This window comes from Lycorma delicatula, chromosome 1 (genome assembly GCF_047948215.1).
Source record: "Lycorma delicatula isolate Av1 chromosome 1, ASM4794821v1, whole genome shotgun sequence".
Taxonomy (NCBI): Eukaryota; Metazoa; Arthropoda; class Insecta; order Hemiptera; family Fulgoridae; genus Lycorma; species Lycorma delicatula.
Window position 1 is genome coordinate 268185645 of NC_134455.1, and position 17137 is coordinate 268202781.

The window sequence follows — 17137 nt, forward strand, 5'->3', positions numbered from 1 at the left end:
ATATATTATACAACTTGTACCAACTTTTAAAGTCAGATAAATTTAAAATAAATAAAGTTTTAAAAGTAAAAAAAAAACTTTTTCAACATCACAAGGGATTAACTTAGACATTTATTCCTCCTTCATCTCCCCATTTTAGTAGTTTAAGAAAAAGTGCAATCAAAGGTGTCAAATATCATATACATCGTGTAATAGGAAAAACAATTCTCAACTTTGAGGAATTTTATACAGTGTTGACACAAATTGAGGCCTGTCTTAACTCTCGGCCTATTTTTGCTACTTCCACAGACCGTAGAGACCCAGTATCACTTTCACCGGAACATTTTCTTATTGAATGTTCTCTCACATCTTCACCTAAACCCAATTATGAAAGGGTTGAAATTACGCGATTAGGTCGATGGCAACTGCTCGAAAAATTTATACAATCCATTTGGAGACGATGGTCAAAGGATTATCTGGACTATCTTTAATAACGCAAGAAATAGCGTTTTCCCGCCCGTAATCTTTCACTTGGAGATCTAGTTCTGATCACCTACGAAAATACTTCACCCGTGTATTGGAAGCATGGAATTGTAATCTAGGTTTATCCGGGTTCTGACGATTTAGCAAAGTTGTAGATGTACACACAGCTAATGGTTTAATAAAGAGAACTATACATAAATTGTTTTTTACTTACTTTTAAAGATTAACATAAATTGTATTATTTAAATAAATAATTAGATAATTTAAATTATGTTTTCAAGATATATTATTTGATTTAATATTTATACTTTATTATAATTGTAATACATATTATGATCTAATCTGTTGTTTAATGTGTTATTGTTACAAGCTAAATGCATATTAATGTAATTTTTACATCACGTTCATATTGTTCTACTCTTTTAAACGATTTACAGACTGATTATTATACTAGATACACGTACAAACATGCAAACATATATACATACATAATACAACACGAACATGTACGTACATACAATATACAACAATCGCTACAAATTAACATTTGTAGCGGTTATTGTATATTGTCCGCTACAAATTAACATTTGTAGCGGATTTCGATCCTAATCAGAATATATTCCGATATTTATGAATTTATTTATTTTAGCGGACTATCGACTCCAATAGGAATAGATTTATGCATCAAATTACACCAAATTTTCATTGAAGTGAGATGCTCGCCAATGAGTGAAATTGGACATCATAAGGATTCATGAACAACACTTTTAAAGAAATCCTAATCTATATGAATTAGATACAATAAGCGATTGGTTTGCTTGGCATTTCTCCCGCCACTACTCCATTCGGTCACCCTAAAGCATATGACTGAATATCTGTATCACAAACGGCTACTCGGTGAGCCTCGAAAAAGTTTAGCGACCAGTGTCCTAACTAGCTTCTAGAGCTAACCTAACAGCGTGCGCGGAATAAGCGTGGTACCATACACCACTTGCTTGAGTGTCCCATCGCCCACTTTTCATATATCACTAAAATAGGTAGGCGCACCCCGTCAACTACTAAAATATCAATAATAAAATTTATCTCAAAGACAACAATTCGATGTCGCGCTTAGACCGCTGTACTTGAGGTTCATGTGCGCGCCCAGGTGCGGTGTGCCAGACATATCGCCGTACATGGCCTCCAGAATCACGTGGAGAAAACGAGATTTGAAATGGCACTATCAGCGGGTAAAATCTGAAAAGATGAAACTGACCAGAATAGCATTCGCTGAACGCCATATAGCATTCGCTATATGATGCGGAGGCATGGAGTTACGATCTCGAAGGAAAAGTGGGCCAATTCCTCCTCGCCATCTCGTAATGCTTAACGTAAAAATTAACTTCTATTTTCATTCTACACAAACGTTCATTAAAGTGTATAATTGCTTCACTTATTACACTATAGTAAGATTTCTTAATTTCACAAACATCTCATCCATTCCTTTATAACTGAAAGCATCTTAGGATCGATATGCGAATTAATAAAATTAATCTGCTGAAATAAAAGCGGTTTACATTGTCTAAAAATAAGTGAAGCAAAAACTCTATCGCTCCTTAAATTACTATTAATCAATGCCACTGATTCTCCGACAGTTGATTTCAGACAATGTAGGTCAAAATCTAATTGGAATAACTATAACAAAATATCCATCAAAATCGCATCACTACAATTTTCTTTCAGCTTATATTTATATTGATTAAATATACTTACGTTGAGTTTTGCCGACAAAACCTTTATAAACGGTGCTAGGTTTTGGTCATATTTTATTCTGGAAAAGAAAAAATATATATCACTACAATTTCAAAATTTTTATTGCATTCTACAACATTCATTAATAATTTTAATTTCCTTAAGTAGTGTTAGTACTGCAAGTAATATTGTTTATTTCAATTTAAATTCTAAAAATTATTAAATTAATTATATTTAAATATAGTTTTTAACTCATCTGAATGAAAGTAATATAACAGATAAAAAATTACGTAGATAGAATACTGATTGTTAATCAAGATAACAAATTGAAAATTACGTTGGTAGAATTACGTAGGAAAATGTTGGTTTTGAATTCCGGTGAAAATTAAGCCCTGTTTACACTAGTCGGTTGGTCTCGCCGTCGAGATAACTTTCAAACTGATAAACAAGGTCACAACCACTCAACACGTGCTCGAAAAAATCCCCGTGCTCACGAAAAAAAATAATTTTCGCCATTTTTTTGGCGGGATTTTTTTTGGGTCAGGGTCATGACTCATGACGTAATGTGGTCAAAGGTCAAGGTTGCACCAGCCTGCCCATTTTTATACTACTACGTTGTTACATTACTTTACTTGGTTGTTATACACATCTTGTAAAATATAAAAAGAGGCTTCCATAAGTACATATGTGTTCGTTTTAATTATTATTTTTATTTAATATTTTTTTAATTGATATTTTTGAAGTTATTTATTTAAATAAAATGGTTAAATTGGTTTACGATTTAAAAATATTGTGTAAATTTTTATTTTATCGATATCATTAAAATTTAGAATTTAGAATTTATACATAATGAAACCGATAGTCAGAAAACTAGCTATAGATAAACAAAAAAACTTGATTTCTGCGTAACTCTGTTAAAACTATTGCCTACATATCATGGCTCAATGGTTGGTGTAATCTGTGGAAGTAGTATTTTTATTGCAGTTGATTTCTTTTTAAAACATTTTTTAAAACGATTATTATTTTAGTATAACGAAGACAATTGAAATTTATAAAACGTAAATTAACATTAATAATCTGAACGAATTAAATTTTGATAATTCATTTATTATCTTAATGTATATAAATCGCTGTTAAAAAGCAAATATTTCGTATGCATAAGCTACATTAGTGCAGGTCTACATACGACAAGTATTCTTTTAGTGCAAGATTAATTTTTCCGAAGTTATTTTTCCAACATAGAGAACTAAACTAATTAATAACGATTATTTCAAATAAGCCATTTGATATAATAAAAAAAAAAAAATAAGATTATTTTTTTTTAAATAGCCGGATTTATGTATATATTGTATTATTTTACTTACAATCTATCACTAAACAGCTCATAAAGTTACGGTTGTTGTTTTATACTGTATTGGTATTCGAGATGATCTAAGTCCTATTCATCGCAAAAACAATGTATCAGATTGAAATAGTTTGTACAGGTGTTGTTCTCATTCAAATAAAATGATCGTCTTTTGAATAACAATACTCGCACTTGTTGCTGTTTCGTGATTTCTTTAAATTGAACTCTAAATGTTAAAATGATAACACAGTAGGTTACAATATGTACGCATATATAACTACATCCACATTGATACTGCCTGATACGTTGGGTATATCGTGTCCATGAGTATATAAAACCTAAAAATAGATCCATAAAAATTAATTAAAACTTAAATGAATTAAATTATTCTGCAAATATGAAAACAGAATTAAGATTATTGGTCGTATAAAGAATTTTCTTTAGAAGATGTGATCAATAAATTGCTTTAATTAAAATTTATTTAAGAGTTGAGGTTACATTTTTTTCCAAAGATTTATTTTTATTAGATTTAAGAAAACTGCACAATTGTGGATAAATCTAATAATTTTGCCTAGATTAGAAAAATTTGTCTCTTCGTTTTTACTCTAACTTTTCCAGTGTTTATAATAGATTTTACTTTTAACTTAATCGAATCTTATGAAAAAAGAAATTATTTGGAAACGAAACGTTTTTTTCAAATGTTTTGGGGAAGGGAAAATGTCAATTGTTAACCGTGGTTTTTTCACCCGCCTTTCCGATAAAATAAAGAAAAATCATTTCCCTTCAATTAGATTATTTTTATATAAATTATAGGAAAACAAAAGATATAATTACTGAATTAATTACAGATTTAATTTTTAAGATTATTATCAAACTAATTTATTTGGCATAAAGAATAAATTTGTAAGAACTTAAATTTTTAACCTAAGGGTTTTTTCATGAACTTATTAGTTAGAAATCAAAAAAAGAAAAAAGAATCACCCGCGCGCGCGCGCGCGCGCGCACACACACACACACACACACACACACACACACACACACACACAACTTATTGCAAAATCAATATTGCAGTGAGTAAACAAAAATTTATTAATAAGATCTTTCATCTGTTTTTTAAGTACCAATTTTTTCAGTTACTTGTTGAAAGATTCTCAGTGATGCAATTTAAATTTACGTCAGATTATCAATACATATTAGTTTTCTTCTGATTACATACACGATCTTCAAATTTGTTTTAATTGTTATTTTTTAGTTATAATTTTCAATGGCTGAAGTAACATATGTATTTTTAACTTTATGATAATCACAATTAAATATCTGGCTCACATACTGTCAGTAATTTTTTTTTTCAAGTTTAAAACTACTGTGGTTTTGTAAATATTTTATGCTGTTTGTCTATTTTGTATAATTTTGCCTTACTGAACACCTTAAGATAAGAACCCATAATCCGAAATGTTTAACAGTCGATTAACGCGGTTTCATATTAAAAGAAAATACCCAGGGATAATCCTTAACTTACCGATTCAGCTTGTCTCTTGAGTTTTAGCACGGAAGTTTTAGTAACGGTCAAGCCAAGCAGCTCAGTAAATCTGTGTAACAAGTTGTTAACCGAGCTGCAATATGTAGCACAAAATAAATACATACACAATATTAATATGTATGTCGGGTGCTACAACCAGACAAAATTGTTGCACAAGAGACAAATCAGTCGTGAAACTAGAATACCCATTTTCAAGAATAACAAACATACCGGTTTCAAAGCCTTATACCAGGGTTTCTGCGAAAAATGAGGAGTTAGATGAATTTTTTTTTCTTTTTCACTGAGTTAAATACACTACTGCTCGAACATATCATACCAAACTCCAGCATGCAGGTGGTATTCAGTCCTGCAAGCGACACACTCTTTCACTTGGTTCACAACAGTATAATAAACATTGCAACTTTTAGTATTTGGACTTTGTTATTGAAACCACAGACGTTTAACATGCGTCATAACCATAAGAAAAATTAAAAACAGGTATTGTAGTGTAACTAACGAATGTTTTTTTCTGTGATATCCCTATATTGTATTCACTGCCTGTATTCCCCTGGGGAAACTAATACACAACAGAATATTTTGTTTTACAGCAGATTGCAAGTATAACGAAATTAAGAAACATATGTATAAATGTTTTAAATAAATATTTAAAATTAAGTATTAAGTTTTATTTTTTAATCGACTTCAAAAAAGGAGGAGGTTATCAATTCAACTGTATTCTTACTTCTTTGTACGAACTAAACGAAATAAAGGAAGTATTGTGATGGCAAAAAATTTCAGTTTTCAGATTTCAACGAAAATATCCATTTTGACCATCCCTCAATCCATTTTGACTAGTTTTGTCGTGACGTCTGTACGTACGTATGTATCTCGCATAGCTCAAAAACGATTACTCGTAGGATGATGAAATTTTGGATTTAGGACTGTTGTAACATCTAGTTGTGCACCTCCCCTTTTGATTGCAATCGAATGAAGCAAAAGTGTTCAAAAAAGCCCAAAATCCAAAAAAATAGTTGGATTTTGGACTTTTTCTTAACTGCAGTATTAAGCCCTCATTTAGAGAGCTTTTCAACGATACATCATAAGTGGTATTTATTTTCATTGGTTTCAGAGTTATAGTCAAATAAAATGTTAATTAATGAAATATTTGGATCTTACAAGGGGAAGGCACATCGGTTCAAATCAGATTTCATCTCTTTTTTCTTTTAAATTTAAATATATTGATTTTTTAGTAATTATTAACCTCTAATTGTAAAAAAAATTACGATAAATAATAATTAAATAATAATAATAATAAAAATAAAAAAAATTATGAAAAATGTCAAAAGTTATTAATGAAATAAAATTTTATGTACTTTTCATTTAAAAAAAAAAGTGTGTCTATAATTTAATACGCATACAAGGAAGTGATGTGGTGGCCACATCAGATTTTTTTTATGTATGTTACGCAATATCTCTGACGTTAGTAAACCGATTTTGATAATTTTTTTCAGTCGAGAGAGTATATTTTTGGAATGGTCCCATATAAATTTTAACCAAATCCGATCATAATCTCACGAAAAATACCAAAAAAAAAACCGAACGGCTCGACACACTTACCCGCTGACCGCTTGCACCAACACCGTGTTGCTCTGTCTCCTGTGTGACTAGACCATTAATAACCCATAAATCTATATTATCGTAAGTCTATAAGTCTATATTATCGTTGTTTAGTCTCTATGGAAATATTTATGGCATTTCTTTTTCTATTTTTCTTCCTTAAATAATCATTCCTTTTTTTTCTTGGCTACTTTCTTCTAAACTCTATATAAATATTAAGTCTACATTTAATATTTATTTAAAATGGTGAAAAAGTGTATTATCCTTAATTGCAAAATTATAATATAAATATTTATATTTATATTATGCAAGAATAAATTGTAATTTTGCAATATTATTAAATAAATAGTCATATAACAAGCTCCCAAACGTCAACTGTATGAAGCGAGTTAATATTATAATTTTGAAATAAATAATTATAGTTATTTTAAATAAACCAGGTACTCGCAAACATCGTCCAAATGCCTACTCGCAATAATGGAACCCATAAATTGGATAGATTGCGCAACATCTACATTTCTGTCACAGCTTTCTCATTGTGTGGTCTATTTAATAACTTTTTTTGGTCCAAATCAGACAAGGCGATGGCCTCTTACGTTTTAACTCGACTAAGAGCGACATAAATCTGTTCCTTGGCAAAATCTTTCTTGCCGAAGTCTATTACTGCCCTGTCAGGAATTACAACCTAGCTCAATATTAGAGGTAATATTCTGCGCTTGACATTTCCATATCCGTTTGTCGCTTGGAAAAATGTACAAACTGGTGAAATGGCTACGCAACCATCAACATCTTTCATTCTAAGCCCAGTAATCATAAAACTTTACGAGTACAGTTTCTGGTAACTCTCCTTCGTCTAATATTAAGCCGAGTTGATGAGAACGTTTCACTTGCGTTTCGATTGACAAACGTTTGGGTATTAAACTGACACGATGAGTATGACTCTCTAGACTTCTATTCAGTAAGAATCGACGTTGTACTTTCTCATTTGTGAGCGTCTACATTCTCGTTGTTGAGAAGTCCCTGCGGAAATATTCATGGCATTCTTTATCTATTTTTCCTTAAACAATCATTCCTTTATTGGCAACTTTCCTTTAAACGTCGCTGTCTCATTTGAGCAGCGCGTTTAGTAGGAATACCCATATTTTAATTATATAATAATATAAATATATTACATATAAAAAAAAATATATATATATATATATACAGGTACTAGATACTAAAAGTTATGAAGTAAAATAATTTATCAAAAATAAAAACCGACTTTAACAAATAATAGTGCTAAAAAGTTACAAATAATTATATTTTTATCTTTTTTAACTAAGAACTAAAGCAAAAGTATTTACAACAAATAATTATTTTTGAAGTCAGTGCCAGCCAACATAAGTTAAAAAAAATAAATATGATCTATATAATACAAATTCTACTTCAAACAATGAAAAATTGGTAATAGAAGTTTTACTACCATAAAATGAGATCTAAAAAATATAATACAATAAAATGCGACATACAAAATATGATGAGATGCTTGGGTACATATATTATCACAAAGTAAATATGGCTTAGCGAACACAAGTTGAGGTATGATCGTAAGATGCTTTCTGTTACAGCTCCGGTTGAATGGCTACGCAACCAACACCTTTCATTCTGAGACCAGGAGTTACGCATTGCGCATACTCAATGGTTGCCTGGCCAACATAAGTTAAAAAAAATAAATATGATCTATATAATACAAATTCTACTTCAAACAATGAAAAATTGGTAATAGAAGTTTTACTACCATAAAATGAGATCTAAAAAATATAATACAATAAAATGCGACATACAAAATATGATGAGATGCTTGGGTACATATATTATCACAAAGTAAATATGGCTTAGCGAACACAAGTTGAGGTATGATCGTAAGATGCTTTCTGTTACAGCTCCGGTTGAATGGCTACGCAACCAACACCTTTCATTCTGAGACCAGGAGTTACGCATTGCGCATACTCAATGGTTGCCTGGCCTCTAACTTTCCGGAACCCCACAGAATCCGGCGATGCCGTTCCCTGGAGGGGTAGCTCACTCAGTAGGCCGGGATTCGGCCTTTTCTTTGTTCCATACCTCAAACCAGTTCCCCTCTAAGGAGCGGATCTAGTCGGGTCTCCGGTCTTTTCAATTTTCCCCGAACTTAAGGGTCACCCCGGTCAATCATCGAGAAGGGCCCACCACAGCGAACCGCCTTCTCATGAGTAGGGTTGTTCTTGTATTTCCTTACATCCAGTATCTGTTCCCATCTCACTCCCTAGCGTCTCTTTCTTTGATTTGTATTTTTCTGGTTACCATAGAGGCTACGTTATCCCATTCATGTTTTCCTTTTAGCATGTACTGCAGCGTGTTTTCTGGATGCAATTGACATTCAAAATGAGGGTCTAAACTCGTCCCACCTACCTAGTCAATTTCGTTACAGTATCGGCAGTCTGGGGTCATCCGCCTACCAAAACGATGGAGGCAGGCCCCAAACTCACTGTGTCCAGTTAACAGTTGTGTGAGATGGAAGCCCACCTCTCCGTACCCCCTGTTTATCCATATGCTGACTTGGGGACTTATCCTTCTGGTTCAGCCTCCAGTGTCAAATGTTTCCCACTGTGTCTGCCACTCTTCAAGCATCTGTCTTTTAGCTTCATTTATAGGTAACCCACAGTTAACTCGTCGGAGCATCAGAACCCTAAGCCCTACAGAGGGTATTCCCGCTATGACTTCTACTGTGTTTTTTGATAATGTCTTATATGCAGACAGAATTCATATCGCAGCTCTTTTCTGCAGAGCAGATACCTTATTTAGCTTCTTCTTTTTATCAAAGGTCTCGGCCCACGCCGGGACCGGGTATAAAATAATTGCCAATGCAACTGAAAAAATCAGTCTCCTTTTCGAAGAACATGGACTCCTTTGTCTGGTCATGAGCCTGCTCAGCTTACCAATCACAGCCTCGGCTTGCTGCGTTACCCTGTTCAAGTGCTCGGTATATACCCAACTTGTTTGCAGTCACACGTCTAGATATTTAATACATCTAGACGTGGGGATTATCGTGTCACCTACTCTAACTCGTATTTCTCCGATTCTCTCCTGCCTGTTAAGGCGACCGCCGATGACTTATTAGGCGCTAATGTCAGTTCTCACCCTTCAAGCCACCTTTATATACTATCGACCGCAACTGCTGCACAATCATCTATTTCTTGTTTCCTCTAGCCGGCGACCAGGAAAACCAGGTCGTCGGCATAAGCTGTCAGTTCGGCGTCCCCTTCAAACTCCAGTCTCAATACTCCGTCGAAGGCCAAGTTCCACAGCTTCAAAGCCAGTTCTTGGGTGGCCCAAGGACCGACCCTTATGGAACCCCCTCCCCCCGAATATCTCTACCGGAATTTCGCTCTCTTTGGTACATACTTGTATTTTCCTATGATGTAGATAAGAGTTTATTATGTCCCTCAGATAATTACTAGTATTCCTTTATCGTAATGCTTCGTTGATTATAGGCCAGGGGAGACAGCCGAAAGCGTTTCTGATTTCTAGGAGGACCACTAACGGAATCCTCCTTCGACGCCAGGTTACGTACGTTAGTTAGTTAGTACTGTAACGCATCTACGTGGACCTCCACGTAGATGGAGGTCCACGTAGATGGATTGGATGTTTTTTATTGTCCCCTAGACAATACAAAACCGTATTGTCTAGGGGAGAATCCACTCGTTGATTCTAACTTCACCAATATACGATCAACAATCAGTTTTTAAAATAGTTTACCAATCGTGTTTAACAGATAGATTGGTCGATACGAGACTCCTTCCATCTCTGTATCACTCTTCTTAGGTACCACAACCAATCGTGCCTCTTTCCAGCACGGTGAGAAACGACAGCCCTAGAGGGCTGTCGTTTAAAGGCGTCTAACACAATCCATGAGTGTGTGGCCACCATTTTCTTGTATATTTTACCTGGAACCAAATCTGGTCCTAGAATCCTGTTAGGGTGTAATGTCACCACAGCACTTGAACTCCCAGTTCGTGAACCTTGCTTTGTGTTCAATTGTCATCTGTCTCCATTTTGATTCAACTTCTGGGAAGAGTTCCTCTACAACTCGCAGCGCCACCTCACTAGAATGAGGGGTGGGGCTGGTTGTCCAAATCGGTTCATAACTAGTTTGTAAGCGAACTAGTCAAGTAAACTAGTGAAGTAAACCCAGAGGTTTACTTCAATATCTATCAGCAGTTCGTGCCATGGTCTGACTTTGGCGTCCTTTATTGCATTTGTTAATGCCTTCCTGGCACGGCAGTAATCTTCTCTTAGCCCCTCGTCAACCCTACCGTTCCTCCTAGTATCTCGCTGCAGCCTCCTACACGAGGCTAGTGTTGCAGCTCTCCTTTCGGCTATGACAGAGGACCACCAATAGACTCTACGTTTAGCCAGACCTTCCCTTGAACCAGTCTGTCTGCATACATTTTCTGAGTATTCTGATAATCTTTCTGGTGTGATTTGGATATCTCCGCAGAATATACCCGAAACCTCGTCTACGATATCTCTTGTAGGTCTCTGTAGGTTTCTCTGTAGGTTCTGTAGGAATTCTAACTAGTCCAGGTTGGACTTGTCAAACCTGGTAGACGTGATTGCGTAGTGGTCCGTGGCTATTCTTTTTGTCTCACCGTCTACAAGTTTATATTCGGCACTATTCTTTCGGTCACAGTCGTCACGTCCAAGACCGAGCCACTTCCTCGGCCAAAATAAGTGGGGAAACGCCCCCTACTGTATGCGATGAGTCCCACCGCCGCAAACATGGTCGCCATGGCGTATCCACGACCTATGGAAATCCTACCACCCACTTCTTGACATTCAGAGTTTAAGTCTCCCGTTAAAACGACAGAGTTCCTGCTTCTTCTTATTAATTGTTACTGTCAATTCTCGTAAATAAATTGGTGAAATCATGCTACCCCTGAATTTGGAGAAATATAAGCCGAAATCAAAACGTAATCTGTTAACTCAACTGCAACAAACCCGTTTCCTCTTGTAACTCTGACTGTGCGAACTGCCCTGAAACATTAAGTATGGCTATATCAGCATTTTGGTCAATTTCCCAAGAATGGGCTGATACTCTCCTCATATTTGACTCTGAAATCACCAGGAAATTGATTCCGTCGTTCACTGCCATCCTCCAAATCAGATCGTGCGCCATAGCACTATGATTTGTATTTATTTGCATTATATTCATTTCGTCGGTCGTTTACAGGACCCACTATCTGTCCGACGGCCAACTGTGTTTTATTTCAGACATTTTGGAAGTTCAAAGCATTCCCGTTTTTTGTTGCTCTTACCCCCGCAGTTGTAGCAGTTGTCGGTGCGATCAGGCCCATTATACTGGGAGGAGGACCCATCTCCCAGCACCTGAAGCAGTTGGTGTCTGATCTGATATGCACTCTGCATAAGACCCACCCAACACGGACTCTCGCCTGTATTAATTTCATCGCTGCTCTATTAGTTGTTATAATTCACACGTTCTGCGTGTCACAGTAAGCAGGACGAATCGATGATATCTTGAACTCGTCTTAGTTCCCCACTATTTGGGCCACAGCATCCCGGACCTCCGCCTCCGTCATGTCTCTGTCTAATTCTTTCAAATGTACCACCCTCCTGCGACTGCCACGTGTTTTTAGGTCAATTTGCAGTTCAGCAGTTCTGTCTCTCAGGGTAGTTTTAGCCCTTCGGCATTCGCGTGGCCTTTTACCCTAATGCATAGTTCATTGTTGCCTCCTTTGAGTAGTGCCAAACCCCTCTTCCCTTGTTACCATTTTTTTTTTACGGTGCGGAGAAGATCTGCATATGTTCTACCCGATGATTTGACAACCAATATAGTATAATCTGTTACTGTCGGAGTCGCTAGCTTTATCGACGGAACCGTCTCGCCTTGTACTTTTGCCGCCACAAGAGGTGTTACCATCTTGATTTTTCCAATCCGCCCTCTGAAGGTATATATATATATATATATATATATCAACATCCTTTTTACTGCCGCTCCCAGCTTCCCGTCCGGAAGTATGAATGTCGGTGACGGAGACTTTTCTACCACCTTCTTGACTGCCTTCAGAGTAGCTCGTAATACGCTCCGTTCAAAGAGGTCAGTTGGCCCCCTAATTGTCGCGAATCCAATCAGTTCTTCATCTGTTAATTTTTCTTCTAAGATGTTTTTCATATCGAGTGTACGTGGTTTGTCCGTCTGTGTCGCCTGTGTTATCAAATTTAATGGAGCTGAAATTTCCAGCAATGCCTGCAGCTCGCTAAGAATTGATTGAAGTTCTCTCTCATGTGTATTAATAAAGCCGTTTAAACCAGTATCATGATTCTGTGTGAGTATGTATAGCGCAAGGCCCAGCCAACTCCTTTAGGTTATCAGGTGGAGCGTCGTCTTCCACTTCCGTTGACCACTGTTTGATCTTCTTCGTTCCTTTTTCTTCTGTGGCTATTTTAGGAACGTCAGTCCCGGCCGAAGTTGCAGCGGATGATTCACCTTCATCCATTACGTTTTTGTCTCAAGTGAAGTTTAAAAAATGTTTAACTGCCACCAATGTGTATTACGCTCGATTACGCGTATTTTTGTTCTTTCGTTTCATTTGAATACGTTAACGAAATTTTATATGTGGAAATCCTGTTTAGCCGCCTAGCGGTCGGTTGATGTACAACTTTACGTTATTTTATGTTTAATTTGTAATGTTTAATTTTTAGTACTATTATTTGTTGAAGTCGGTTTTTATTTTTTATTTTTTTATAAACTATTTTGTTATATTTTGAAGACATTTCACAGTAAAATCACTTTGAGCAAAATAAGTATAAAATAAGCTGTATGTCAGTTGATTTTTAATTCAGAAGCCTGTGTGTCTGACCCGACAATAGTTTACAAGTAGTAATTTCTTTTTTTTTTTTTTATTCATTTTTAGACAAAGCTTTTGTATATTATCGTTCTACATTAGATGAGTTATAATACACAGAACAATTGTCATCACTGTTGTGTATTTACTTATTATATTTACAGAACATGGATTTAATTTAGGTCATAACAATGTGTGGTTTGTGAATGCACATAGTAACACATGCACAAGATCTACTGTATAAATTGTTGTAATGAGATTTATTTTGTTATGAATCGGTTTTAAAATGATGAATCCTGAGAGTCATGTATATATTTGTATAAGCTGAGATTCAATCATTTGGCACAAATTTATCCAGATTGTTAATATACCAAGGTCACAAAATGAAAACATAGTTACCTTTGCAAAATAAATATTCATTACATAAACGAATATCTTCATTTTTAAAAAGTATTTAAGTAATAATTAATCAAAATCTTTTTATCTGCTAATGCGTTTGAAGAACTTTTTAACTGTTTTGAAACTTCTCAAAAGTTGATATAGAAAAGGATATTTTACAGTTTTTTATGTCATTGATTAGCAGTTAGGTAGAGCTATACTGAAATACCTAAAAATTTTATTATGTAAACTAAAGCATAAGATATAAATATTCATGTATTTGGGAAAGATTCATTTGTTATTGAACTTCTTCCAGATCGTCCAACAGAAGATGGAAGAGGTTGTATTTCACTGAAAACATATAGAAGTATTTGAAAATTGTTTCAACGGCACAGTTTTTTCTATTATTTTAATGGAATTATCTACCCTGATCAAATAGAATGTTTATTCATAATGAAATAGAGTGGTTAATGAATAGATTTGCATTTGAATGGGTAACCAAATAGAATTGAGGTAATGGAAAAAGTAAAAGTATGTGAATTTGATTATATCCATGCCATCAAAAAATTAAAAAAGTAACTGGTTATAAATTTATAAATTTTGGAAATCTATAAATCGTAGTCAATGTGCTTTTTTTTTGGTTGCTTATAGTCTGCACTATGGATTTTTTACATGAAAGTTTTACATTTTTCTAATTAAAAAATTATACACTTTGTTTTATCTGTCTGTTTTGAAATGTATCTGTGTAAGTTATAGAAAAATATTAGTACGGTATGTGAATTACCCCACAACAATTTATTTCAAATTATGATGAACTACAGAAATAAATTTTCTGTTAGGATATGAATACATTAACATTCAGAAATGTTGGGCTCAATATTGCAGTTAATTTTTAAGAATATGCTATAAAAAAATAAACTAGAAAAACCCGATTTAAAAAATGTACTTTAAAACTGCATTTAAAAATTTTTTTTTAAAGTTTGACTTTTGAATTAGGTACTGAATTAAAAAGAACTTGGACAGTTTATTACCCAAAATTTGGTGTTGACTACATAAAAAGTTTGTAGAATTTTAAAAGTATTATTCATTAGTGCATTTTTGATGTTGGTTTTTGTTTAGGTTTATTTAAATTTTGCATTTTCTTTTTTTTTCTTTTAAAGTATGGTAGGATTATAAAAATGCTTTCCTTATAAAAAAAATCTTTTTTAATTTATTCTAAGATAAGAAACCTGCTTTCTTAAAAAAAAAGTAAAAGGAATGTCGGTAAAAAGATTAAAATTGAATGTGTACAAAGGCTATCTATAATACTAAAATGTGTGCAACTCTAACACATATAGTGTTACTTCATTCTTATATTTTTACTTCAACTTTTTCAACTAATTTTCATGAAATTTTGCATGAAAAGACCTTGAAAATCAGAATGACATACAGTTTACATCATCACACTGCAACAATCCAATACTAAGCCATCGTTAAGAAGTGAGAAATACCTTCAAATGTACCTTGTATATGTAGATCATAATATTTAATTTAAAATTGTTTCCAATTATTAATGTAAAAACTATAGGAACATAAGATGAACTTCCTTTACCAATAAAAAAAGAATCATTGAAATCAAACAATTTGGTGAAGAGTAGACCTTCAACATAAATTAAAAAAGGTCTTACGGGTTGAATCTCCCTATTTTGGAGTATAAAGTGCAGCTATTTTGTATATTTCACCAATTACTGTAAGTTCATTATCTTTGCTCCTTGACATATTATACTTATATTATATTAAAATACACACAGGTTTATGTGTGTATATTAAAACAAGTAGCTTTAAAAAACTTTGTTTACTTATTCAGGTTGATCTAAGAAACTGAAAAAATTAGATACAATTCTTGAAATGGAAAGATAATACTTTTGTATACGACTGATACAAATCATTACTGTATTTTCTAATGGTTGGAAAATGGTTTTTTTTTTTATTTATTAACATTTAATAACAAATGTGTAACATTATGTTTATGTTTCAATATTTGTTTGATACTACATGTTTAATATTTTTTTTAAATATCTACAAATTTCAATTTGCTTTAAACATACTGTGAAAGATTAATCAAATGGACGCATTATATGTCATATCAGTATTTTGAATTTTTTGTATTTTATTTCTTTAACTTTTACCGAGTCATTACTACCAGTCATTTGATGACTTAACTTGTTCATATGCAAAAGCCCATGTAACAGTGTCCATCAAAGTAATTTGTATCAACCCTTATGTCATTCTGATGTAACAACCTTGGAGATGCATAGAAGGCTGGAGCACAATTATTGTTCAGCCAAAAGTCTTCATCATCAATCCCTTCAGACTTCACCTCTTGTAGTAAAAGCCAAGTTAATACACAAAATACCCCTTTTCCAATTTTTATTATTCATGAATATCCATGAATTCACAAAAAAAATTTAAAGAATTTTTTTTTTTAAAGAATCTTTATTAAACTAAAATGCTCTTAATTAATCACTTGTTTCTTATCTATTGTTTTTTGAGCTAGTATTTTAAACAAAAATTTATAAGTTTTATTTGAACACACGGGAAACTTTTGATAAAATGAAACACTTCTCAAATATATAATCAGACTATGATCTTTCACAGGAAAACGTGACTACCAGCTCTACTCATGCAATTTTATAATATTTAAGGTAAGTAAAGCTTTGAGATCCTATTTCATAGAGATTTCATTGTTGGAACTGTGTGCCTATAAAAGAAAATAAGATGTCTGTGCAGTACTGCTAATCCCTGCATCTGTAAATACTTTAAAATCAAAATAAATCAGTCATAAGAATGGTACTTTAAGTTTCATATTTTATATTAAATGTATTTTTAATTTCAAACATAAGGTATATTAATTATTCATGATAACTGGAAGCATCATATACGATTTGAGACATCACTCACAGATGTACAAACTTATCTGAGGAATTGGGATTTTTTACAATAAGATTACATATATCACAATGATAATTTTTTATATAATTATTCATATATGTCTTCGAACTTTTATATGAATTTCAATGGTAATAAAAAAATTATTTTTAAGTTTTAGAATTGAACACCAGGAATTTCTTAGTGGATAGCTGTTATCTTGTTAAATATGGTGATCAAATGATTATTTCTTGATTTCTTAAAAAATATTGATTCTAATATTTTTATTTTGAA